This window comes from Phalangium opilio, unplaced genomic scaffold (assembly GCF_054372755.1).
Source record: "Phalangium opilio isolate 3A_F unplaced genomic scaffold, DU_Popi_V2 ptg001662l_1, whole genome shotgun sequence".
In the NCBI taxonomy this organism is placed as follows: Eukaryota; Metazoa; Arthropoda; class Arachnida; order Opiliones; family Phalangiidae; genus Phalangium; species Phalangium opilio.
This window is the reverse complement of record NW_028324260.1, coordinates 755,505-776,334: the sequence shown is the minus strand read 5'-3', so window position 1 is coordinate 776,334 and position 20,830 is coordinate 755,505. Positions and strand designations below refer to the sequence as shown.

The window sequence follows — 20,830 nt, the reverse complement described above, 5'->3', positions numbered from 1 at the left end:
ATTTAAAAATGGTTTGATTATTTTGACTGAATTTGTGATTAAAACAATCCGGTTAAAACGACGGAGTCGAGATTCGAACTGGCGTGTTTAGGGCCCAATGTACTAGCAATCCACCGCCTTAACCACTCGGCCATCCCTTCGGCGATTTAATCGAGTTAAATCATTTTGACTGCATTTGTGTTCAAAACAAAACGGATAAAACGACGTAGGCGAGATTCAAACTCGCGCGGGCAGAGCCCAATGGATAAGCAGTCCATCGCCTTAAACACCCCGTCCTCGATTTAAAACGGGTTTAATTATTTAGCCTGAATTTGCGATTAAAACAATCCGGTTAAAACGACGGATGCGAGATTCGAACTCGCGTGTTTAGGGCCCAATGTATTAGCAATCCATCGCCTTAACCATTCGGCCATCCCTTCCGCAATTAAACCGAGTTTAATCATTTTGACTGCATTGGTGTTCAAAACAAAACGGATAAAACGACGGAGGCGAGATTCGAACTCGCGCGGGCAGCGCTCAATGGATTAGCAGTCCAACGCCTTAACCACACGGCCACCCCGTCCTCGTCTTAAAACTGGTTTAATTATTTGGCTGAATTTGTGATTAAAACAATCCGGTTAAAACGACGGAGGCGAGATTCGAACTCGCGTGCTTAGAGCCCAACGTATCAGCAATCCATCTTCTTAATCACCCGGAAATCCCTTCCGCGATTTAAACGAGTGTAATCATTTTGACTGCATTTGTGTTCAAAACAAAACGGATAAAACGACGTAGGCGAGATTCGAACTCGCGCGGGCATAGCCCAATGGATTAGTAGTCCATCGCCTTAAACACCCCGTCCTCGATTTAAAACGGGTTTAATTATTTTGCCTGAATTTGTGATTAAAACAATCCGGTTAAAACGACGGATGCGAGATTCGAACTCTCGTGTTTAGGGCCTAATGTATTAGCAATCCATCGCCTTAACCACTCGGCCATCCCTTCCGCGATTTCAACGAGTTAAATCATTTTGACTGCATTTGTGTTCAAAACAAAACGGATAAAACCACGGAGGCAAGATTCGAACTCGCGCGGGCAGAGCCCAATGGATTAGCAGTCCATCGCCTTAACCACTCGGCCACCCCGTCCTCGATTTAAAACGGGTTTAATTATTATGCCTTAATTTGTGATTAAAACAACCCGGTTCAAACGACGGAGGCGAGATTTGAACTCGCGTGTTTACGGCCTAATGTATTAGCAATCCATCGCCTTAACCACTCGGCCATCCCTTCCGCGATTTCAACGAGTTAAATCATTTTGACTGCATTTGTGTTCAAAACAAAACGGATAAAACGACGGAGACGAGATTCGAACTCGCGCGGGCAGAGCCCAATGGATTAGCAGTCCATCGCCTTAACCACCCCGTCCTCGATTTAAAACTGGTTTAATTATTTTGGCTGAATTTGTGATTAAAACAACCCGGTTAAAACGACGGAGGCGAGATTCGAACTCGCGTGTTTAGGGCCCAATGTATTAGCAATCCATCGCATTAACCACTCGGCCATCCCTTCGGCGATTTAATCGAGTTAAATCATTTTGACTGTATTTGTGATAAAAACAAAACGGATAAAACCACGGAGGCGAGATTCGAACTCGCGCGGGCAGAGCCCAATGGATTAGCAGTCCATCGCCTTAACCACCCCGTCCTCGATTTAAAACTGGTTTAATTATTTTGGCTGAATTTGTGATTAAAACAACCCGGTTAAAACGACGGAGGCGAGATTCGAACTCGCGTGTTTAGGGCCCTATGTATTAGCAATCCATCGCCTTAACCACTCGGCCATCCGTTCGGCGATTTAATCGAGTTAAATCATTTTGACTGTATTTGTGTTAAAAACAAAACGGATAAAACGACGTAGGCAAGATTCGAACTCGCGCGGGCAGAGCCCAATGGATTAGCAGTCCATCGCCTTAACCACCCCGTCCTCGATTTAAAAATGGTTTGATTATTTTGCCTGAATTTGTGATTAAAACAATCCGGTTAAAACGACGGAATCGAGATTCGAACTCGCGTGTTTAGGGCCCAATGTATTAGCAATCCACCGCCTTAACCACTCGGCCATCCCTTCGGCGATTTAATCGAGTTAAATCATTTTGACTGCATTTGTGTTCAAAACAAAACGGATAAAACGACGTAGGCGAGATTCGAACTCGCGCGGGCAGAGCCCAATGGATTAGCAGTCCATCGCCTTAAACACCCCGTCCTCGATTTAAAACGGGTTTAATTATTTAGCCTAAATTTGTGATTAAAACAATCTGGTTAAAACGACGGATGCGAGATTCGAACTTGCGTGTTTAGGGCTTAATGTATTAGCAATCCATCGCCTTAACCACTCGGCCATCCCTTCCGCGATTTAGACGAGTTAAATCATTTTGACTGCATTTGTGTTCAAAACAAAACGGATAAAACGACGGAGGCGAGATTCGAACTCGCGCGGGCAGAGCCCAATGGATTAGCAGTCCATCGCCTTAACCACTCGGCCACCCCGTCCTCGATTTAGAACTGGTTTAAATATTTTGCCTGAATTTGTGATTAAAACAATCCGGTTAAAGCAACGGAGGCGAGATTAGAACTCGCGTGTTTAGGGCCCAATGTATTAGCAATCCATCGCCTTAACCATTCGGCCATCCCTTCCGCGTTTAAACCGAGTTTAATCATTTTGATTGCATTGGTGTTCAAAACAAAACGGATAAAACAACGGAGGCGAGATTCGAACTCGCGCGGGCAGAGCCCAATGGATTAGCAGTCCATCGCCTTAACCACTCGTCCACCCCGTTCTCGATTTAAAACTGGTTTAATTATTTTGCCTGAATTTGTGATTAAAACAATCCGGTTAAAACGACGGAGGCGAGATTCGAACTCGCGTGTTTAAAGCCCAATGTATTAGCAATCCATCGCCTTAACCACTCGGCCATCCCTTCCGCGATTTAAACGAGTTAAATCATTTTGACTGCATTTGTGTTCAAAACAAAACGGATAAAACGACGGAGGCGAGATTCGAACTCGCGCGGGCAGAGCCCAATGGATTAGCAGTCCATCACCTTAAACACCCCGTCCTCGATTTAAAACGGGTTTAATTATTTTGCCTGAATTTGTGATTAAAACAATCCGGTTAAAACGACGGATGCGAGATTCGAACTCGCGTGTTTAGGGCCTAATGTATTAGCAATCCATCGCCTTAACCACTCGGCCACCCCTTCCGCGATTTCAACGAGCTAAATCATTTTGACTGCATTTGTGTTCAAAACAAAACGGATAAAACGACGGAGGCGAGATTCGAACTCGCGCGGGCAGAGCCCAATGGATTAGCAGTCCATCGCCTTAACCACTCGGCCACCCCGTCCCCGATTTAGAACTGGTTTAAATATTTTGACTGAATTTGTGATTAAAACAATCCGGTTAAAACGACGGAGGCGAAATTCGAACTCGCGTGTTTAGGGCCCAATGTATCACCAATCCATCGCCTTAACCACTCGGCCATCCCTTCCGCGATTTAAACGAGTTAAATCATTTTGACTGCATTTGTGTTCAAAACAAAACGGATAAAACGACGTAGGCGAGATTCGAACTCGCGCGGGCAGAGCCCAATGGATTAGCAGTCCATCGCCTTAACCACCCCGTCCTCGATTTAAAACTGGTTTAATTATTTTGCCTGAATTTGTGATTAAAACAATCCGGTTAAAACGACGGAGGCGAGATTCGAACTCGCGTGTTTAGGGCCCAATGTATTAGCAATCCATCGCCTTAACCACTCGGCCATCCCTTCCGCGATTTAAACGAGTTAATTCATTTTGACTGCATTTGTGTTCAAAACAAAACGGATAAAACGACGGAGGCGAGATTCGAACTCGCGCGGGCAGAGCCCAATGGATTAGCAGTCCATCGCCGTAACCACTCGGCCACCCCGTCAACGATTTAAAACTGGTTTAATTATTTTGCCTGAATTTGTGATTAAAACAATCCGGTTAAAACGACGGAGGCGAGATTCGAACTCGCGTGTTTAGAGCCCAATGAATTAGCAATCCATCGACTTAACCATATGGCCATCCCTTCCTCGATTTAACCGAGTTTAATCATTTTGCTGTATTTATGTTCAAAACAAATCGGATAAAACGACGGAGGCGAGATTCGAATACGCGCAGGCAGAGCTCAATGGATTAGCAGTCCATCGCCTTAACCACCCCGTCCTCGATTTAAGACTGGTTTAATTATTTTGCCTGAATTTGTGATTAAAACAATCCAGTTAAAACGACGGAGGCGAGATTCGAACTCGCGTGTTTAGGGCCCAATGTATTAGCAATCCATCGCCTTAACCACTCGGCCATCCCTTCCGCGATTTAAACGAGTTAAATCATTTTGACTGCATTTGTGTTCAAAACAAAACGGATAAAACGACGTAGGCGAGATTCGAACTCGCGCGGGCAGAGCCCAATGTATTAGCAGTCCATCGCCTTAAACACACCGTCCACGATTTAAAACGGGTTTAATTATTTTGCCTGAATTTGTGATTAAAACAATCCGGTTAAAACGACGGATGCGAGGTTCGAACTCGCGTGTTTAGGGCCTAATGTATTAGCAATCCATCGCCTTAACCACTCGGCCACCCCTTCCGCGATTTAAACGAGTTAAAGCATTTTGACTGCATTTGTGTTCAAAACAAAACGGATAAAACGACGGAGGCGAGATTCTATTTCGCGCGGGCAGAGCCCAATGGATTAGCAGTCCACCGCCTTAACCACTCGGCCACCCCGTCCTCGATTTAGAACTGGTGTAAATATTTTGCCTGAATTTGTGATTAAAACAATCCGGTTAAAACGACGGAGGCGAGATTCGAACTCGCGTGTTTAGGGCCCAATGTATTAGCAATCCATCGCCTTAACCATTCGGCCATCCCTTCCGCGATTAAACCGAGTATAATCATTTTGACTGCATTGGTGTTCAAAACAAAACGGATAAAACGACGGAGGCGAGATTCGAACTCGTGCGGGCAGAGCCCACTGGATTAGCAGTCCATCGCCTTAACCACTCGGCCACCCCGTCCTCGTTTTAAAACTGGTTTAATTATTTTGCCTGAATTTGTGATTAAAACAATCCGGTTAAAACGAAGGAGGCGAGATTCGAACTCACGTGTTTAGAGCCCAATGTATCAGCAATCCATCTTCTTAACCACCCGGAAATCCATTCCGTGATTTAAACGAGTGTAATCATTTTGACTGCATTTGTGTTCAAAACAAAACGGATAAAACGACGTAGGCGAGATTCGAACTCGCGCGGGCAGAGCCCAATGGATTAGCAGTCCATCGCCTTAAACACCCCGTCCTCCATTTAAAACGGGTTTAAGTATTTTGCCTGAATTTGTGATTAAAACAATCCGGTTAAAACGACGTATGCGAGATTCGAACTCGCGTGTTTAGGGCCTAATGTATTAGCAATCCATCGCCTTAACCACTCGGCCATCCCTTCCGCGATTTAAACGAGTTAAATCATTTTGACTGCATTTGTGTTCAAAACAAAACGGATAAAACGACGGAGGCGAGATTCTAACTCGCGCGGGCAGAGCCCAATGGATTAGCAGGCCATCGCCTTAACCACTCGACCACCCCGTCCTCGATTTAGAACTGGTTTAATTATTTTGCCTGAATTTGTGATTAAAACAATCCGGTTAAAACGACGAAGGCGAGATTCGAACTCGCGTGTTTAGGGCCCAATGTATTAGCAATCCATCGCCTTAACCACTCGGCCATCCCTTCCGCGATTTAAACGAGTTAAATCATTTTGACTGCATTTGTGTTCAAAACAAAACGGATAAAACGACGGAGGCGAGATTCGAACTCGCGCGGGCAGAGCCCAATGGATTAGCAGTCCATCGCCTTAAACACCCCGTCCTCGATTTAAAACGGGTTTAATTATTTTGCCTGAATTTGTGATTAAAACAATCCGGTTAAAACGACGGATGCGAGATTCGAACTCGCGTGTTTAGGGCCTAATGTATTAGCAATCCATCGCCTTAACCATTCGGCCATCCCTTCCGCGATTAAACCGAGTTTAATCATTTTGACTGCATTGGTGTTCAAAACAAAACGGATAAAACGACGGAGGCGAGATTCGAACTCGCGCGGGCAGAGCCCACTGGATAAGCAGTCCATCGCCTTAACCACTCGGCCACCCCGTCCCCGATTTAGAACTGGTTTAAATATTTTGACTGAATTTGTGATTAAAACAATCCGGTTAAAACGACGGAGGCGAGATTCGAACTCGCGTGTTTAGGGCCCAATGTATCACCAATCCATCGCCTTAACCACTCGGCCATCCCTTCCGCGATTTAAACGATTTAAATCATTTTGACTGCATTTGTGTTCAAAACAAAACGGATAAAACGACGGAGGCGAGATTCGAACTCGCGCGGGCAGAGCCCAATGGATTAGCAGTCCATGGCCGTAACCACTCGGCCACCCCGTCCTCGATTTAAAACTGGTTTAAATATTTTGCCTGAATTTGTGATTAAAACAATCCGGTTAAAACGACGGAGGCGAGATTCGAACTCGAGTGTTTAGGGCCCAATGTATCACCAATCCATCGCCTTAACCATTCGGCCATCCCTTCCGCGATTAAACCGAGTTTAATCATTTTGACTGCATTGGTGTTCAAAACAAAACGGATAAAACGACGGAGGCTAGACTCGAACTCGCGCGGGCAGAGCCCAATGGATTAGCAGTCCATCGCCTTAACCACTCGGAAACCCCGTCCTCGTTTTAAAACTGGTTTAATTATTTTGCCTGAATTTGTGATTAAAACAATCCGGTTAAAACGACGGAGGCGAGATTCGAACTCGCGTGTTTAGAGCCCAATGTATCAGCAATCCATCTTCTTAACCACCCGGAAATCCCTTCCGCGATTTAAACGAGTGTAATCATTTTGACTGCATTTGTGTTCAAAACAAAACGGAGAAAACGACGTAGGCGAGATTTGAACTCGCGCGGGCAGAGCCCAATGGATTAGCAGTCCATCGCCTTAAACACCCCGTCCTCGATTTAAAACGGGTTTAATTATTATGCCTGAATTTGTGATTAAAACAATCCGGTTAAAACGACGGGGGCGAGATTTGAACTCGCGTGTTTAGGGCCTAATGTATTAGCAATCCATCGCCTGAACCACTCGGCCATCCCTTCCGCGTTTTAAACGAGCTAAATCATTTTGACTGCATATGTGTTCAAAACAAAACGGATAAAACGACGGAGGCGAGATTCGAACTCTCGCGGGCAGAGCCCAATGGATTAGCAGTCCATCGCCTTAACCAATCGGCCAACTTGTCCTCGATTTAAAACTGGTTTAATTATTTTGCCTGAATTTGTGATTAAAACAATCCGGTTAAAACGACGGAGGCGAGATTCGAACTCTTGTGTTTAGGGCCTAATGTATTAGCAATCCATCGCCTGAACCACTCGGCCATCCCTTCCGCGTTTTAAACGAGCTAAATCATTTTGACTGCATATGTGTTCAAAACAAAACGGATAAAACGACGGAGGCGAGATTCGAACTCTCGCGGGCAGAGCCCAATGGATTAGCAGTCCATCGCCTTAACCAATCGGCCAACTTGTCCTCGATTTAAAACTGGTTTAATTATTTTGCCTGAATTTGTGATTAAAACAATCCGGTTAAAACGACGGATGCGAGATTCGAACTCGCGTATTTAGGGCCTAATGTATTAGCAATCCATCGCCTTAACCACTCGGCCATCCCTTCCGCGATTTCAACGAGCTAAATCATTTTGACTGCATTTGTGTTCAAAACAAAACGGATAAAACGACGGAGGCGAGATTCGAACTCGCGCGGGCAGTGCCCAATGGATTAGCAGTCCATCGCCTTAACCACTCGGCCACCCCGTCCCAGATTTAGAACTGGTTTAAATATTTTGACTGAATTTGTGATTAGAACAATCCGGTTAAAACGACGAAGGCGAGATTCGAACTCGCGTGTTTAGGGCCCAATGTATCAGCAATCCATCGCCTTAACCACTAGGTCATCCCTTCCGCGTTTTAAACGAGCTAAATCATTTTGACTGCATTTGTGTTCAAAACAAAACGGATAAAACGACGGAGGCGAGATTCGAACTCGCGCGGGCAGAGCCCAATGGATTAGCAGTCCATCGCCGTAACCACTCGGCCACCCCGTCCCCGATTTAGAACTGGTTTAAATATTTTGACTGAATTTGTGATTAAAACAACCCGGTTAAAACGACGGAGGCGAGATTCGAACTCGCGTGTTTAGAGCCCAATGTATCAGCAATCCATCTTCTTAACCACCCGGAAATCCCTTCCGCGATTTAAACGAGTGTAATCATTTTGACTGCATTTGTGTTCAAAACAAAACGGATAAAACGACGTAGGTGAGATTCGAACTCGCGCGGGCAGAGCCCAATGGATTAGCAGTCCATCGCCTTAAACACCCCGTCCTCGATTTAAAACGGGTTTAATTATTATGCCTGAATTTGTGATTAAAACAATCCGGTTTAAACGACGGAGGCGAGATTTGAACTCGCGTGTTTAGGGCCCAATGTATCAGCAATCCATCGCCTTAACCACTAGGTCATCCCTTCCGCGTTTTAAACGAGCTAAATCATTTTGACTGCATTTGTGTTCAAAACAAAACGGATAAAACGACGGAGGCGCGATTCGAACTCTCGCGGGCAGAGCCCAATGGATTAGCAGTCCATCGCCGTAACCACTCGGCCACCCCGTCCCCGATTTAGAACTGGTTTAAATATTTTGACTGAATTTGTGATTAAAACAACCCGGTTAAAACGACGGAGGCGAGATTCGAACTCTTGTGTTTAGGGCCTAATGTATTAGCAATCCATCGCCTGAACCACTCGGCCATCCCTTCCGCGTTTTAAACGAGCTAAATCATTTTGACTGCATATGTGTTCAAAACAAAACGGATAAAACGACGGAGGCGAGATTTGAACTCGCGCGGGCAGAGCCCAATGGATTAGCAGTCCATCGCCTTAAACACCCCGTCCTCGATTTAAAACGGGTTTAATTATTTTGCCTGAATTTGTGATTAAAACAATCCGGTTAAAACGACGGAGGCGAGATTCGAACTCGCGTGTTTAGAGCCCAATGAATTAGCAATCCATCGACTTAACCATATGGCCATCCCTTCCTCGATTTAACCGAGTTTAATCATTTTGCTGTATTTATGTTCAAAACAAATCGGATAAAACGACGGAGGCGAGATTCGAATACGCGCAGGCAGAGCTCAATGGATTAGCAGTCCATCGCCTTAACCACCCCGTCCTCGATTTAAGACTGGTTTAATTATTTTGCCTGAATTTGTGATTAAAACAATCCAGTTAAAACGACGGAGGCGAGATTCGAACTCGCGTGTTTAGGGCCCAATGTATTAGCAATCCATCGCCTTAACCACTCGGCCATCCCTTCCGCGATTTAAACGAGTTAAATAATTTTGACTGCATTTGTGTTCAAAACAAAACGGATAAAACGACGTAGGCGAGATTCGAACTCGCGCGGGCAGAGCCCAATGTATTAGCAGTCCATCGCCTTAAACACACCGTCCACGATTTAAAACGGGTTTAATTATTTTGCCTGAATTTGTGATTAAAACAATCCGGTTAAAACGACGGATGCGAGGTTCGAACTCGCGTGTTTAGGGCCTAATGTATTAGCAATCCATCGCCTTAACCACTCGGCCACCCCTTCCGCGATTTAAACGAGTTAAAGCATTTTGACTGCATTTGTGTTCAAAACAAAACGGATAAAACGACGGAGGCGAGATTCTATTTCGCGCGGGCAGAGCCCAATGGATTAGCAGTCCACCGCCTTAACCACTCGGCCACCCCGTCCTCGATTTAGAACTGGTGTAAATATTTTGCCTGAATTTGTGATTAAAACAATCCGGTTAAAACGACGGAGGCGAGATTCGAACTCGCGTGTTTAGGGCCCAATGTATTAGCAATCCATCGCCTTAACCATTCGGCCATCCCTTCCGCGATTAAACCGAGTATAATCATTTTGACTGCATTGGTGTTCAAAACAAAACGGATAAAACGACGGAGGCGAGATTCGAACTCGTGCGGGCAGAGCCCACTGGATTAGCAGTCCATCGCCTTAACCACTCGGCCACCCCGTCCTCGTTTTAAAACTGGTTTAATTATTTTGCCTGAATTTGTGATTAAAACAATCCGGTTAAAACGAAGGAGGCGAGATTCGAACTCACGTGTTTAGAGCCCAATGTATCAGCAATCCATCTTCTTAACCACCCGGAAATCCATTCCGTGATTTAAACGAGTGTAATCATTTTGACTGCATTTGTGTTCAAAACAAAACGGATAAAACGACGTAGGCGAGATTCGAACTCGCGCGGGCAGAGCCCAATGGATTAGCAGTCCATCGCCTTAAACACCCCGTCCTCGATTTAAAACGGGTTTAATTATTTTGCCTGAATTTGTGATTAAAACAATCCGGTTAAAACGACGTATGCGAGATTCGAACTCGCGTGTTTAGGGCCTAATGTATTAGCAATCCATCGCCTTAACCACTCGGCCATCCCTTCCGCGATTTAAACGAGTTAAATCATTTTGACTGCATTTGTGTTCAAAACAAAACGGATAAAACGACGGAGGCGAGATTCTAACTCGCGCGGGCAGAGCCCAATGGATTAGCAGGCCATCGCCTTAACCACTCGACCACCCCGTCCTCGATTTAGAACTGGTTTAATTATTTTGCCTGAATTTGTGATTAAAACAATCCGGTTAAAACGACGAAGGCGAGATTCGAACTCGCGTGTTTAGGGCCCAATGTATTAGCAATCCATCGCCTTAACCACTCGGCCATCCCTTCCGCGATTTAAACGAGTTAAATCATTTTGACTGCATTTGTGTTCAAAACAAAACGGATAAAACGACGGAGGCGAGATTCGAACTCGCGCGGGCAGAGCCCAATGGATTAGCAGTCCATCGCCGTAACCACTCGGCCACCCCGTCAACGATTTAAAACTGGTTTAATTATTTTGCCTGAATTTGTGATTAAAACAATCCGGTTAAAACGACGGAGGCGAGATTCGAACTCGCGTGTTTAGAGCCCAATGGATTAGCAATCCATCGACTTAACCATATGGCCATCCCTTCCTCGATTTAACCGAGTTTAATCATTTTGCTGTATTTATGTTCAAAACAAATCGGATAAAACGACGGAGGCGAGATTCGAATACGCGCAGGCAGAGCTCAATGGATTAGCAGTCCATCGCCTTAACCACCCCGTCCTCGATTTAAGACTGGTTTAATTATTTTGCCTGAATTTGTGATTAAAACAATCCAGTTAAAACGACGGAGGCGAGATTCGAACTCGCGTGTTTAGGGCCCAATGTATTAGCAATCCATCGCCTTAACCACTCGGCCATCCCTTCCGCGATTTAAACGAGTTAAATCATTTTGACTGCATTTGTGTTCAAAACAAAACGGATAAAACGACGTAGGCGAGATTCGAACTCGCGCGGGCAGAGCCCAATGTATTAGCAGTCCATCGCCTTAAACACACCGTCCACGATTTAAAACGGGTTTAATTATTTTGCCTGAATTTGTGATTAAAACAATCCGGTTAAAACGACGGATGCGAGGTTCGAACTCGCGTGTTTAGGGCCTAATGTATTAGCAATCCATCGCCTTAACCACTCGGCCACCCCTTCCGCGATTTAAACGAGTTAAAGCATTTTGACTGCATTTGTGTTCAAAACAAAACGGATAAAACGACGGAGGCGAGATTCTATTTCGCGCGGGCAGAGCCCAATGGATTAGCAGTCCACCGCCTTAACCACTCGGCCACCCCGTCCTCGATTTAGAACTGGTGTAAATATTTTGCCTGAATTTGTGATTAAAACAATCCGGTTAAAACGACGGAGGCGAGATTCGAACTCGCGTGTTTAGGGCCCAATGTATTAGCAATCCATCGCCTTAACCATTCGGCCATCCCTTCCGCGATTAAACCGAGTATAATCATTTTGACTGCATTGGTGTTCAAAACAAAACGGATAAAACGACGGAGGCGAGATTCGAACTCGTGCGGGCAGAGCCCACTGGATTAGCAGTCCATCGCCTTAACCACTCGGCCACCCCGTCCTCGTTTTAAAACTGGTTTAATTATTTTGCCTGAATTTGTGATTAAAACAATCCGGTTAAAACGAAGGAGGCGAGATTCGAACTCACGTGTTTAGAGCCCAATGTATCAGCAATCCATCTTCTTAACCACCCGGAAATCCATTCCGTGATTTAAACGAGTGTAATCATTTTGACTGCATTTGTGTTCAAAACAAAACGGATAAAACGACGTAGGCGAGATTCGAACTCGCGCGGGCAGAGCCCAATGGATTAGCAGTCCATCGCCTTAAACACCCCGTCCTCGATTTAAAACGGGTTTAATTATTTTGCCTGAATTTGTGATTAAAACAATCCGGTTAAAACGACGTATGCGAGATTCGAACTCGCGTGTTTAGGGCCTAATGTATTAGCAATCCATCGCCTTAACCACTCGGCCATCCCTTCCGCGATTTAAACGAGTTAAATCATTTTGACTGCATTTGTGTTCAAAACAAAACGGATAAAACGACGGAGGCGAGATTCTAACTCGCGCGGGCAGAGCCCAATGGATTAGCAGGCCATCGCCTTAACCACTCGACCACCCCGTCCTCGATTTAGAACTGGTTTAATTATTTTGCCTGAATTTGTGATTAAAACAATCCGGTTAAAACGACGAAGGCGAGATTCGAACTCGCGTGTTTAGGGCCCAATGTATTAGCAATCCATCGCCTTAACCACTCGGCCATCCCTTCCGCGATTTAAACGAGTTAAATCATTTTGACTGCATTTGTGTTCAAAACAAAACGGATAAAACGACGGAGGCGAGATTCGAACTCGCGCGGGCAGAGCCCAATGGATTAGCAGTCCATCGCCTTAAACACCCCGTCCTCGATTTAAAACGGGTTTAATTATTTTGCCTGAATTTGTGATTAAAACAATCCGGTTAAAACGACGGATGCGAGATTCGAACTCGCGTGTTTAGGGCCTAATGTATTAGCAATCCATCGCCTTAACCATTCGGCCATCCCTTCCGCGATTAAACCGAGTTTAATCATTTTGACTGCATTGATGTTCAAAACAAAACGGATAAAACGACGGAGGCGAGATTCGAACTCGCGCGGGCAGAGCCCACTGGATAAGCAGTCCATCGCCTTAACCACTCGGCCACCCCGTCCCCGATTTAGAACTGGTTTAAATATTTTGACTGAATTTGTGATTAAAACAATCCGGTTAAAACGACGGAGGCGAGATTCGAACTCGCGTGTTTAGGGCCCAATGTATCACCAATCCATCGCCTTAACCACTCGGCCATCCCTTCCGCGATTTAAACGATTTAAATCATTTTGACTGCATTTGTGTTCAAAACAAAACGGATAAAACGACGGAGGCGAGATTCGAACTCGCGCGGGCAGAGCCCAATGGATTAGCAGTCCATGGCCGTAACCACTCGGCCACCCCGTCCTCGATTTAAAACTGGTTTAAATATTTTGCCTGAATTTGTGATTAAAACAATCCGGTTAAAACGACGGAGGCGAGATTCGAACTCGAGTGTTTAGGGCCCAATGTATCACCAATCCATCGCCTTAACCATTCGGCCATCCCTTCCGCGATTAAACCGAGTTTAATCATTTTGACTGCATTGGTGTTCAAAACAAAACGGATAAAACGACGGAGGCTAGATTCGAACTCGCGCGGGCAGAGCCCAATGGATTAGCAGTCCATCGCCTTAACCACTCGGAAACCCCGTCCTCGTTTTAAAACTGGTTTAATTATTTTGCCTGAATTTTTGATTAAAACAATCCGGTTAAAACGACGGAGGCGATATTCGAACTCGCGTGTTTAGGGACCAATGTATCAGCAATCCATCGCCTTAACCACTCGGCCATCCCTTCCGCGATTTAAACGATTTAAATCATTTTGACTGAATTTGTGTTCAAAACAAAACGGATAAAACGACGGAGGCGAGATTCGAACTCGCGTGTTTAGAGCCCAATGTATCAGCAATCCATCTTCTTAACCACCCGGAAATCCCTTCCGCGATTTAAACGAGTGTAATCATTTTGACTGCATTTGTGTTCAAAACAAAAAGGAGAAAACGACGTAGGCGAGATTCGAACTCGCGCGGGCAGAGCCCAATGGATTAGCAGTCCATCGCCTTAAACACCCCGTCCTCGATTTAAAACGGGTTTAATTATTATGCCTGAATTTGTGATTAAAACAATCCGGTTAACACGACGGGGGCGAGATTTGAACTCGCGTGTTTAGGGCCTAATGTATTAGCAATCCATCGCCTTAACCACTCGGCCATCCCTTCCGCGATTTAAACGAGCTAAATCAATTTGACTGCATTTGTGTTCAAAACAAAACGGATAAAACGACGGAGGCGAGATTCTAACTCGCGCGGGCCTAATGTATTAGCAATCCATCGCCTTAACCACTCGGCCATCCCTTCCGCGATTTAAACGAGTTAAATCATTTTGACTGCATTTGTGTTCAAAACAAAACGGATAAAACGACGGAGGCGAGATTCGAACTCTCGCGGGCAGAGCCCAATGGATTAGCAGTCCATCGCCTTAACCAATCGGCCACCCCGTCCTCGATTTAAAACTGGTTTAATTATTTTGCCTGAATTTGTGATTAAAACAATCCGGTTAAAACGACGGAGGCGAGATTCGAACTCGCGCGGGCAGAGCCCAATGGATTAGCAGGCCATCGCCTTAACCACTCGACCACCCCGTCCTCGATTTAGAACTGGTTTAATTATTTTGCCTGAATTTGTGATTAAAACAATCCGGTTAAAACGACGAAGGCGAGATTCGAACTCGCGTGTTTAGGGCCCAATGTATTAGCAATCCATCGCCTTAACCACTCGGCCATCCCTTCCGCGATTTAAACGAGTTAAATCATTTTGACTGCATTTGTGTTCCAAACAAAACGGATAAAACGACGGAGGCGAGATTCGAACTCGCGCGGGCAGAGCCCACTGGATTAGCAGTCCATCGCCTTAACCACTCGGCCACCCCGTCCCCGATTTAGAACTGGTTTAAACATTTTGACTGAATTTGTGATTAAAACAATCCGGTTAAAACGACGGAGGCGATATTCGAACTCGCGTGTTTAGGGACCAATGTATCAGCAATCCATCGCCTTAACCACTCGGCCATCCCTTCCGCGATTTAAACGATTTAAATCATTTTGACTGAATTTGTGTTCAAAACAAAACGGATAAAACGACGGAGGCGAGATTCGAACTCGCGCGGGCAGAGCCCAATGGATTAGCAGTCCATGGCCGTAACCACTCGGCCACCCCGTCCTCGATTTAAAACTGGTTTAAATATTTTGCCTGAATTTGTGATTAAAATAATCCGGTTAAAACGACGGAGGCGAGATTCGAACTCGCGTGTTTAGGGCCCAATGTATTAGCAATCCATCGCCTTAACCATTCGGCCATCCCTTCCGCGATTAAACCGAGTTTAATCATTTTGACTGCATTGGTGTTCAAAACAAAACGGATAAAACGACGGAGGCTAGATTCGAACTCGCGCGGGCAGAGCCCAATGGATTAGCAGTCCATCGCCTTAACCACTCGGAAACCCCGTCCTCGTTTTAAAACTGGTTTAATTATTTTGCCTGAATTTGTGATTAAAACAATCCGGTTAAAACGACGGAGGCGAGATTCGAACTCGCGTGTTTAGAGCCCAATGTATCAGCAATCCATCTTCTTAACCACCCGGAAATCCCTTCCGCGATTTAAACGAGTGTAATCATTTTGACTGCATTTGTGTTCAAAACAAAACGGAGAAAACGACGTAGGCGAGATTCGAACTCGCGCGGGCAGAGCCCAATGGATTAGCAGTCCATCGCCTTAAACACCCCGTCCTCGATTTAAAACGGGTTTAATTATTATGCCTGAATTTGTGATTAAAACAATCCGGTTAAAACGACGGGGGCGAGATTTGAACTCGCGTGTTTAGGGCCTAATGTATTAGCAATCCATCGCCTGAACCACTCGGCCATCCCTTCCGCGTTTTAAACGAGCTAAATCATTTTGACTGCATATGTGTTCAAAACAAAACGGATAAAACGACGGAGGCGAGATTTGAACTCGCGCGGGCAGAGCCCAATGGATTAGCAGTCCATCGCCTTAAACACCCCGTCCTCGATTTAAAACGGGTTTAATTATTATGCCTGAATTTGTGATTAAAACAATCCGGTTAAAACGACGGGGGCGAGATTTGAACTCGCGTGTTTAGGGCCTAATGTATTAGCAATCCATCGCCTGAACCACTCGGCCATCCCTTCCGCGTTTTAAACGAGCTAAATCATTTTGACTGCATATGTGTTCAAAACAAAACGGATAAAACGACGGAGGCGAGATTCGAACTCTCGCGGGCAGAGCCCAATGGATTAGCAGTCCATCGCCTTAACCAATCGGCCAACTTGTCCTCGATTTAAAACTGGTTTAATTATTTTGCCTGAATTTGTGATTAAAACAATCCGGTTAAAACGACGGAGGCGAGATTCGAACTCTTGTGTTTAGGGCCTAATGTATTAGCAATCCATCGCCTGAACCACTCGGCCATCCCTTCCGCGTTTTAAACGAGCTAAATCATTTTGACTGCATATGTGTTCAAAACAAAACGGATAAAACGACGGAGGCGAGATTTGAACTCGCGCGGGCAGAGCCCAATGGATTAGCAGTCCATCGCCTTAAACACCCCGTCCTCGATTTAAAACGGGTTTAATTATTTTGCCTGAATTTGTGATTAAAACAATCCGGTTAAAACGACGGATGCGAGATTCGAACTCGCGTATTTAGGGCCTAATGTATTAGCAATCCATCGCCTTAACCACTCGGCCATCCCTTCCGCGATTTCAACGAGCTAAATCATTTTGACTGCATTTGTGTTCAAAACAAAACGGATAAAACGACGGAGGCGAGATTCGAACTCGCGCGGGCAGTGCCCAATGGATTAGCAGTCCATCGCCTTAACCACTCGGCCACCCCGTCCCAGATTTAGAACTGGTTTAAATATTTTGACTGAATTTGTGATTAGAACAATCCGGTTAAAACGACGAAGGCGAGATTCGAACTCGCGTGTTTAGGGCCCAATGTATCAGCAATCCATCGCCTTAACCACTAGGTCATCCCTTCCGCGTTTTAAACGAGCTAAATCATTTTGACTGCATTTGTGTTCAAAACAAAACGGATAAAACGACGGAGGCGAGATTCGAACTCGCGCGGGCAGAGCCCAATGGATTAGCAGTCCATCGCCGTAACCACTCGGCCACCCCGTCCCCGATTTAGAACTGGTTTAAATATTTTGACTGAATTTGTGATTAAAACAACCCGGTTAAAACGACGGAGGCGAGATTCGAACTCGCGTGTTTAGAGCCCAATGTATCAGCAATCCATCTTCTTAACCACCCGGAAATCCCTTCCGCGATTTAAACGAGTGTAATCATTTTGACTGCATTTGTGTTCAAAACAAAACGGATAAAACGACGTAGGTGAGATTCGAACTCGCGCGGGCAGAGCCCAATGGATTAGCAGTCCATCGCCTTAAACACCCCGTCCTCGATTTAAAACGGGTTTAATTATTATGCCTGAATTTGTGATTAAAACAATCCGGTTTAAACGACGGAGGCGAGATTTGAACTCGCGTGTTTAGGGCCCAATGTATCAGCAATCCATCGCCTTAACCACTAGGTCATCCCTTCCGCGTTTTAAACGAGCTAAATCATTTTGACTGCATTTGTGTTCAAAACAAAACGGATAAAACGACGGAGGCGCGATTCGAACTCTCGCGGGCAGAGCCCAATGGATTAGCAGTCCATCGCCGTAACCACTCGGCCACCCCGTCCCCGATTTAGAACTGGTTTAAATATTTTGACTGAATTTGTGATTAAAACAACCCGGTTAAAACGACGGAGGCGAGATTCGAACTCTTGTGTTTAGGGCCTAATGTATTAGCAATCCATCGCCTGAACCACTCGGCCATCCCTTCCGCGTTTTAAACGAGCTAAATCATTTTGACTGCATATGTGTTCAAAACAAAACGGATAAAACGACGGAGGCGAGATTTGAACTCGCGCGGGCAGAGCCCAATGGATTAGCAGTCCATCGCCTTAAACACCCCGTCCTCGATTTAAAACGGGTTTAATTATTTTGCCTGAATTTGTGATTAAAACAATCCGGTTAAAACGACGGATGCGAGATTCGAACTCGCGTGTTTAGGGCCTAATGTATTAGCAATCCATCGCCTTAACCACTCGGCCATCCCTTCCGCGATTTCAACGAGCTAAATCATTTTGACTGCATTTGTGTTCAAAACAAAACGGATAAAACGACGGAGGCGAGATTCGAACTCGCGCGGGCAGTGCCCAATGGATTAGCAGTCCATCGCCTTAACCACTCGGCCACCCCGTCCCAGATTTAGAACTGGTTTAAATATTTTGACTGAATTTGTGATTAGAACAATCCGGTTAAAACGACGAAGGCGAGATTCGAACTCGCGTGTTTAGGGCCCAATGTATCAGCAATCCATCGCCTTAACCACTAGGTCATCCCTTCCGCGTTTTAAACGAGCTAAATCATTTTGACTGCATTTGTGTTCAAAACAAAACGGATAAAACGACGAAGGCGAGATTCGAACTCGCGCGGGCAGAGCCCAATGGATTAGCAGTCCATCGCCGTAACCACTCGGCCACCCCGTCCCCGATTTAGAACTGGTTTAAATATTTTGACTGAATTTGTGATTAAAACAACCCGGTTAAAACGACAGAGGCGAGATTCGAACTCGCGTGTTTAGAGCCCAATGTATCAGCAATCCATCTTCTTAACCACCCGGAAATCCCTTCCGCGATTTAAACGAGTGTAATCATTTTGACTGCATTTGTGTTCAAAACAAAACGGATAAAACGACGTAGGTGAGATTCGAACTCGCGCGGGCAGAGCCCAATGGATTAGCAGTCCATCGCCTTAAACACCCCGTCCTCGATTTAAAACGGGTTTAATTATTATGCCTGAATTTGTGATTAAAACAATCCGGTTAAAACGACGGAGGCGAGATTTGAACTCGCGTGTTTAGGGCCCAATGTATCAGCAATCCATCGCCTTAACCACTAGGTCATCCCTTCCGCGTTTTAAACGAGCTAAATCATTTTGACTGCATTTGTGTTCAAAACAAAACGGATAAAACGACGGAGGCGCGATTCGAACTCTCGCGGGCAGAGCCCAATGGATTAGCAGTCCATCGCCGTAACCACTCGGCCACCCCGTCCCCGATTTAGAACTGGTTTAAATATTTTGACTGAATTTGTGATTAAAACAACCCGGTTAAAACGACGGAGGCGAGATTCGAACTCGCGTGTTTAGAGCCCAATGTATCAGCAATCCATCTTCTTAACCACCCGGAAATCCCTTCCGCGATTTAAACGAGTGTAATCATTTTGACTGCATTTGTGTTCAAAACAAAACGGATAAAACGACGTAGGCGAGATTCGAACTCGCGCGGGCAGAGCCCAATGAATTAGCAGTCCATCGCCTTAAACACCCCGTCCTCGATTTAAAACGGGTTTAATTATTATGCCTGAATATGTGATTAAAACAATCCGGTTAAAACGACGGAGGCGAGATTTGAACTCGCGTGTTTAGGGCCTAATGTATTAGCAATCCATCGCCTTAACCACTCGGCCATCCCTTCCGCGATTTCAACGAGCTAAATCATTTTGACTGCATTTGTGTTCAAAACAAAACGGATAAAACGACGGAGGCGAGATTCGAACTCGCGCGGGCAGAGCCCAATGGATTAGCAGTCCATCGCCATAACCACTCGGCCACCCCGTCCCCGATTTAGAACTGGTTTAAATATTTTGACTGAATTTGTGATTAAAACAACCCGGTTAAAACGACGGAGGCAAGATTCGAACTCGCGTGTTTAGAGCCCAATGTATCAGCAATCCATCTTCTTAACCACCCGGAAATCCCTTCCGCGATTTAAACGAGTGTAATCATTTTGACTGCATTTGTGTTCAAAATAAAACGGATAAAACGACGTAGGCGAGATTCGAACTCGCGCGGGCAGAGCCCAATGGATTAGCAGTCCATCGTCTTAAACACCCCGTCCTCGATTTAAAACGGGTTTAATTATTATGCCTGAATTTGTGATTAAAACAATCCGGTTAAAACGACGGAGGCGAGATTTGAACTCGCGTGTTTAGGGCCCAATGTATCAGCAATCCATCGCCTTAACCACTAGGTCATCCCTTCCGCGGTTTAAACGAGCTAAATCATTTTGACTGCATTTGTGTTCAAAACAAAACGGATAAAACGACGGAGGCGAGATTCGAACTCGCGCGGGCAGAGCCCAATGGATTAGCAGTCCATCGCCGTAACCACTCGGCCACCCCGTCCCCGATTTAGACCTGGTTTAAATATTTTGACTGAATTTGTGATTAAAACAACCCGGTTAAAACGACGGAGGCGAGATTCGAACTCGCGTGTTTAGAGCCCAATGTATCAGCAATCCATCTTCTTAACCACCCGGAAATCCCTTCCGCGATTTAAACGAGTGTAATCATTTTGACTGCATTTGTGTTCAAAACAAAACGGATAAAACGACGTAGGCGAGATTCGAACTCGCGCGGGCAGAGCCCAATGAATTAGCAGTCCATCGCCTTAAACACCCCGTCCTCGA

General features: G+C 45.4%; 38 non-coding genes across 38 annotated transcripts; all 38 read right to left on the bottom strand.

The window, feature by feature from the left end:
- Positions 1-480: 480 nt before the first annotated feature.
- Positions 481-562, bottom strand: TRNAS-GCU (transfer RNA serine (anticodon GCU)). Its single transcript has one exon. It is a non-coding gene; the product is annotated as a tRNA-Ser (tRNA).
- Positions 563-1,045: 483 nt separating this feature from the next.
- On the bottom strand, positions 1,046-1,127 carry TRNAS-GCU (transfer RNA serine (anticodon GCU)). Its single transcript has one exon. It is a non-coding gene; the product is annotated as a tRNA-Ser (tRNA).
- Positions 1,128-2,448: 1,321 nt separating this feature from the next.
- On the bottom strand, positions 2,449-2,530 carry TRNAS-GCU (transfer RNA serine (anticodon GCU)). The gene has a single exon. It is a non-coding gene; the product is annotated as a tRNA-Ser (tRNA).
- A 205-nt stretch (positions 2,531-2,735) lies between these two features.
- On the bottom strand, positions 2,736-2,817 carry TRNAS-GCU (transfer RNA serine (anticodon GCU)). Its single transcript has one exon. It is a non-coding gene; the product is annotated as a tRNA-Ser (tRNA).
- Positions 2,818-3,301: 484 nt separating this feature from the next.
- Positions 3,302-3,383, bottom strand: TRNAS-GCU (transfer RNA serine (anticodon GCU)). The gene has a single exon. It is a non-coding gene; the product is annotated as a tRNA-Ser (tRNA).
- Positions 3,384-3,867: 484 nt separating this feature from the next.
- TRNAS-GCU (transfer RNA serine (anticodon GCU)) lies at positions 3,868-3,949 on the bottom strand. The gene has a single exon. It is a non-coding gene; the product is annotated as a tRNA-Ser (tRNA).
- Positions 3,950-4,711: 762 nt separating this feature from the next.
- Positions 4,712-4,793, bottom strand: TRNAS-GCU (transfer RNA serine (anticodon GCU)). The gene has a single exon. It is a non-coding gene; the product is annotated as a tRNA-Ser (tRNA).
- Positions 4,794-4,998: 205 nt separating this feature from the next.
- On the bottom strand, positions 4,999-5,080 carry TRNAS-GCU (transfer RNA serine (anticodon GCU)). The gene has a single exon. It is a non-coding gene; the product is annotated as a tRNA-Ser (tRNA).
- A 484-nt stretch (positions 5,081-5,564) lies between these two features.
- On the bottom strand, positions 5,565-5,646 carry TRNAS-GCU (transfer RNA serine (anticodon GCU)). The gene has a single exon. It is a non-coding gene; the product is annotated as a tRNA-Ser (tRNA).
- A 484-nt stretch (positions 5,647-6,130) lies between these two features.
- On the bottom strand, positions 6,131-6,212 carry TRNAS-GCU (transfer RNA serine (anticodon GCU)). The gene has a single exon. It is a non-coding gene; the product is annotated as a tRNA-Ser (tRNA).
- A 205-nt stretch (positions 6,213-6,417) lies between these two features.
- On the bottom strand, positions 6,418-6,499 carry TRNAS-GCU (transfer RNA serine (anticodon GCU)). The gene has a single exon. It is a non-coding gene; the product is annotated as a tRNA-Ser (tRNA).
- A 205-nt stretch (positions 6,500-6,704) lies between these two features.
- TRNAS-GCU (transfer RNA serine (anticodon GCU)) lies at positions 6,705-6,786 on the bottom strand. The gene has a single exon. It is a non-coding gene; the product is annotated as a tRNA-Ser (tRNA).
- Positions 6,787-7,844: 1,058 nt separating this feature from the next.
- On the bottom strand, positions 7,845-7,926 carry TRNAS-GCU (transfer RNA serine (anticodon GCU)). Its single transcript has one exon. It is a non-coding gene; the product is annotated as a tRNA-Ser (tRNA).
- A 205-nt stretch (positions 7,927-8,131) lies between these two features.
- TRNAS-GCU (transfer RNA serine (anticodon GCU)) lies at positions 8,132-8,213 on the bottom strand. The gene has a single exon. It is a non-coding gene; the product is annotated as a tRNA-Ser (tRNA).
- A 484-nt stretch (positions 8,214-8,697) lies between these two features.
- Positions 8,698-8,779, bottom strand: TRNAS-GCU (transfer RNA serine (anticodon GCU)). Its single transcript has one exon. It is a non-coding gene; the product is annotated as a tRNA-Ser (tRNA).
- Positions 8,780-9,820: 1,041 nt separating this feature from the next.
- On the bottom strand, positions 9,821-9,902 carry TRNAS-GCU (transfer RNA serine (anticodon GCU)). Its single transcript has one exon. It is a non-coding gene; the product is annotated as a tRNA-Ser (tRNA).
- A 205-nt stretch (positions 9,903-10,107) lies between these two features.
- Positions 10,108-10,189, bottom strand: TRNAS-GCU (transfer RNA serine (anticodon GCU)). The gene has a single exon. It is a non-coding gene; the product is annotated as a tRNA-Ser (tRNA).
- Positions 10,190-10,673: 484 nt separating this feature from the next.
- TRNAS-GCU (transfer RNA serine (anticodon GCU)) lies at positions 10,674-10,755 on the bottom strand. The gene has a single exon. It is a non-coding gene; the product is annotated as a tRNA-Ser (tRNA).
- Positions 10,756-10,960: 205 nt separating this feature from the next.
- On the bottom strand, positions 10,961-11,042 carry TRNAS-GCU (transfer RNA serine (anticodon GCU)). Its single transcript has one exon. It is a non-coding gene; the product is annotated as a tRNA-Ser (tRNA).
- Positions 11,043-11,804: 762 nt separating this feature from the next.
- Positions 11,805-11,886, bottom strand: TRNAS-GCU (transfer RNA serine (anticodon GCU)). The gene has a single exon. It is a non-coding gene; the product is annotated as a tRNA-Ser (tRNA).
- A 205-nt stretch (positions 11,887-12,091) lies between these two features.
- TRNAS-GCU (transfer RNA serine (anticodon GCU)) lies at positions 12,092-12,173 on the bottom strand. The gene has a single exon. It is a non-coding gene; the product is annotated as a tRNA-Ser (tRNA).
- A 484-nt stretch (positions 12,174-12,657) lies between these two features.
- On the bottom strand, positions 12,658-12,739 carry TRNAS-GCU (transfer RNA serine (anticodon GCU)). Its single transcript has one exon. It is a non-coding gene; the product is annotated as a tRNA-Ser (tRNA).
- Positions 12,740-13,223: 484 nt separating this feature from the next.
- TRNAS-GCU (transfer RNA serine (anticodon GCU)) lies at positions 13,224-13,305 on the bottom strand. The gene has a single exon. It is a non-coding gene; the product is annotated as a tRNA-Ser (tRNA).
- Positions 13,306-13,510: 205 nt separating this feature from the next.
- On the bottom strand, positions 13,511-13,592 carry TRNAS-GCU (transfer RNA serine (anticodon GCU)). Its single transcript has one exon. It is a non-coding gene; the product is annotated as a tRNA-Ser (tRNA).
- Positions 13,593-13,797: 205 nt separating this feature from the next.
- TRNAS-GCU (transfer RNA serine (anticodon GCU)) lies at positions 13,798-13,879 on the bottom strand. The gene has a single exon. It is a non-coding gene; the product is annotated as a tRNA-Ser (tRNA).
- A 765-nt stretch (positions 13,880-14,644) lies between these two features.
- Positions 14,645-14,726, bottom strand: TRNAS-GCU (transfer RNA serine (anticodon GCU)). The gene has a single exon. It is a non-coding gene; the product is annotated as a tRNA-Ser (tRNA).
- A 62-nt stretch (positions 14,727-14,788) lies between these two features.
- On the bottom strand, positions 14,789-14,870 carry TRNAS-GCU (transfer RNA serine (anticodon GCU)). The gene has a single exon. It is a non-coding gene; the product is annotated as a tRNA-Ser (tRNA).
- Positions 14,871-15,075: 205 nt separating this feature from the next.
- On the bottom strand, positions 15,076-15,157 carry TRNAS-GCU (transfer RNA serine (anticodon GCU)). Its single transcript has one exon. It is a non-coding gene; the product is annotated as a tRNA-Ser (tRNA).
- Positions 15,158-15,362: 205 nt separating this feature from the next.
- On the bottom strand, positions 15,363-15,444 carry TRNAS-GCU (transfer RNA serine (anticodon GCU)). Its single transcript has one exon. It is a non-coding gene; the product is annotated as a tRNA-Ser (tRNA).
- A 205-nt stretch (positions 15,445-15,649) lies between these two features.
- On the bottom strand, positions 15,650-15,731 carry TRNAS-GCU (transfer RNA serine (anticodon GCU)). Its single transcript has one exon. It is a non-coding gene; the product is annotated as a tRNA-Ser (tRNA).
- Positions 15,732-17,060: 1,329 nt separating this feature from the next.
- TRNAS-GCU (transfer RNA serine (anticodon GCU)) lies at positions 17,061-17,142 on the bottom strand. The gene has a single exon. It is a non-coding gene; the product is annotated as a tRNA-Ser (tRNA).
- Positions 17,143-17,347: 205 nt separating this feature from the next.
- On the bottom strand, positions 17,348-17,429 carry TRNAS-GCU (transfer RNA serine (anticodon GCU)). The gene has a single exon. It is a non-coding gene; the product is annotated as a tRNA-Ser (tRNA).
- A 484-nt stretch (positions 17,430-17,913) lies between these two features.
- Positions 17,914-17,995, bottom strand: TRNAS-GCU (transfer RNA serine (anticodon GCU)). The gene has a single exon. It is a non-coding gene; the product is annotated as a tRNA-Ser (tRNA).
- A 484-nt stretch (positions 17,996-18,479) lies between these two features.
- Positions 18,480-18,561, bottom strand: TRNAS-GCU (transfer RNA serine (anticodon GCU)). Its single transcript has one exon. It is a non-coding gene; the product is annotated as a tRNA-Ser (tRNA).
- Positions 18,562-18,766: 205 nt separating this feature from the next.
- Positions 18,767-18,848, bottom strand: TRNAS-GCU (transfer RNA serine (anticodon GCU)). The gene has a single exon. It is a non-coding gene; the product is annotated as a tRNA-Ser (tRNA).
- A 484-nt stretch (positions 18,849-19,332) lies between these two features.
- TRNAS-GCU (transfer RNA serine (anticodon GCU)) lies at positions 19,333-19,414 on the bottom strand. Its single transcript has one exon. It is a non-coding gene; the product is annotated as a tRNA-Ser (tRNA).
- Positions 19,415-19,898: 484 nt separating this feature from the next.
- TRNAS-GCU (transfer RNA serine (anticodon GCU)) lies at positions 19,899-19,980 on the bottom strand. Its single transcript has one exon. It is a non-coding gene; the product is annotated as a tRNA-Ser (tRNA).
- A 484-nt stretch (positions 19,981-20,464) lies between these two features.
- Positions 20,465-20,546, bottom strand: TRNAS-GCU (transfer RNA serine (anticodon GCU)). The gene has a single exon. It is a non-coding gene; the product is annotated as a tRNA-Ser (tRNA).
- Positions 20,547-20,830: the final 284 nt, after the last annotated feature.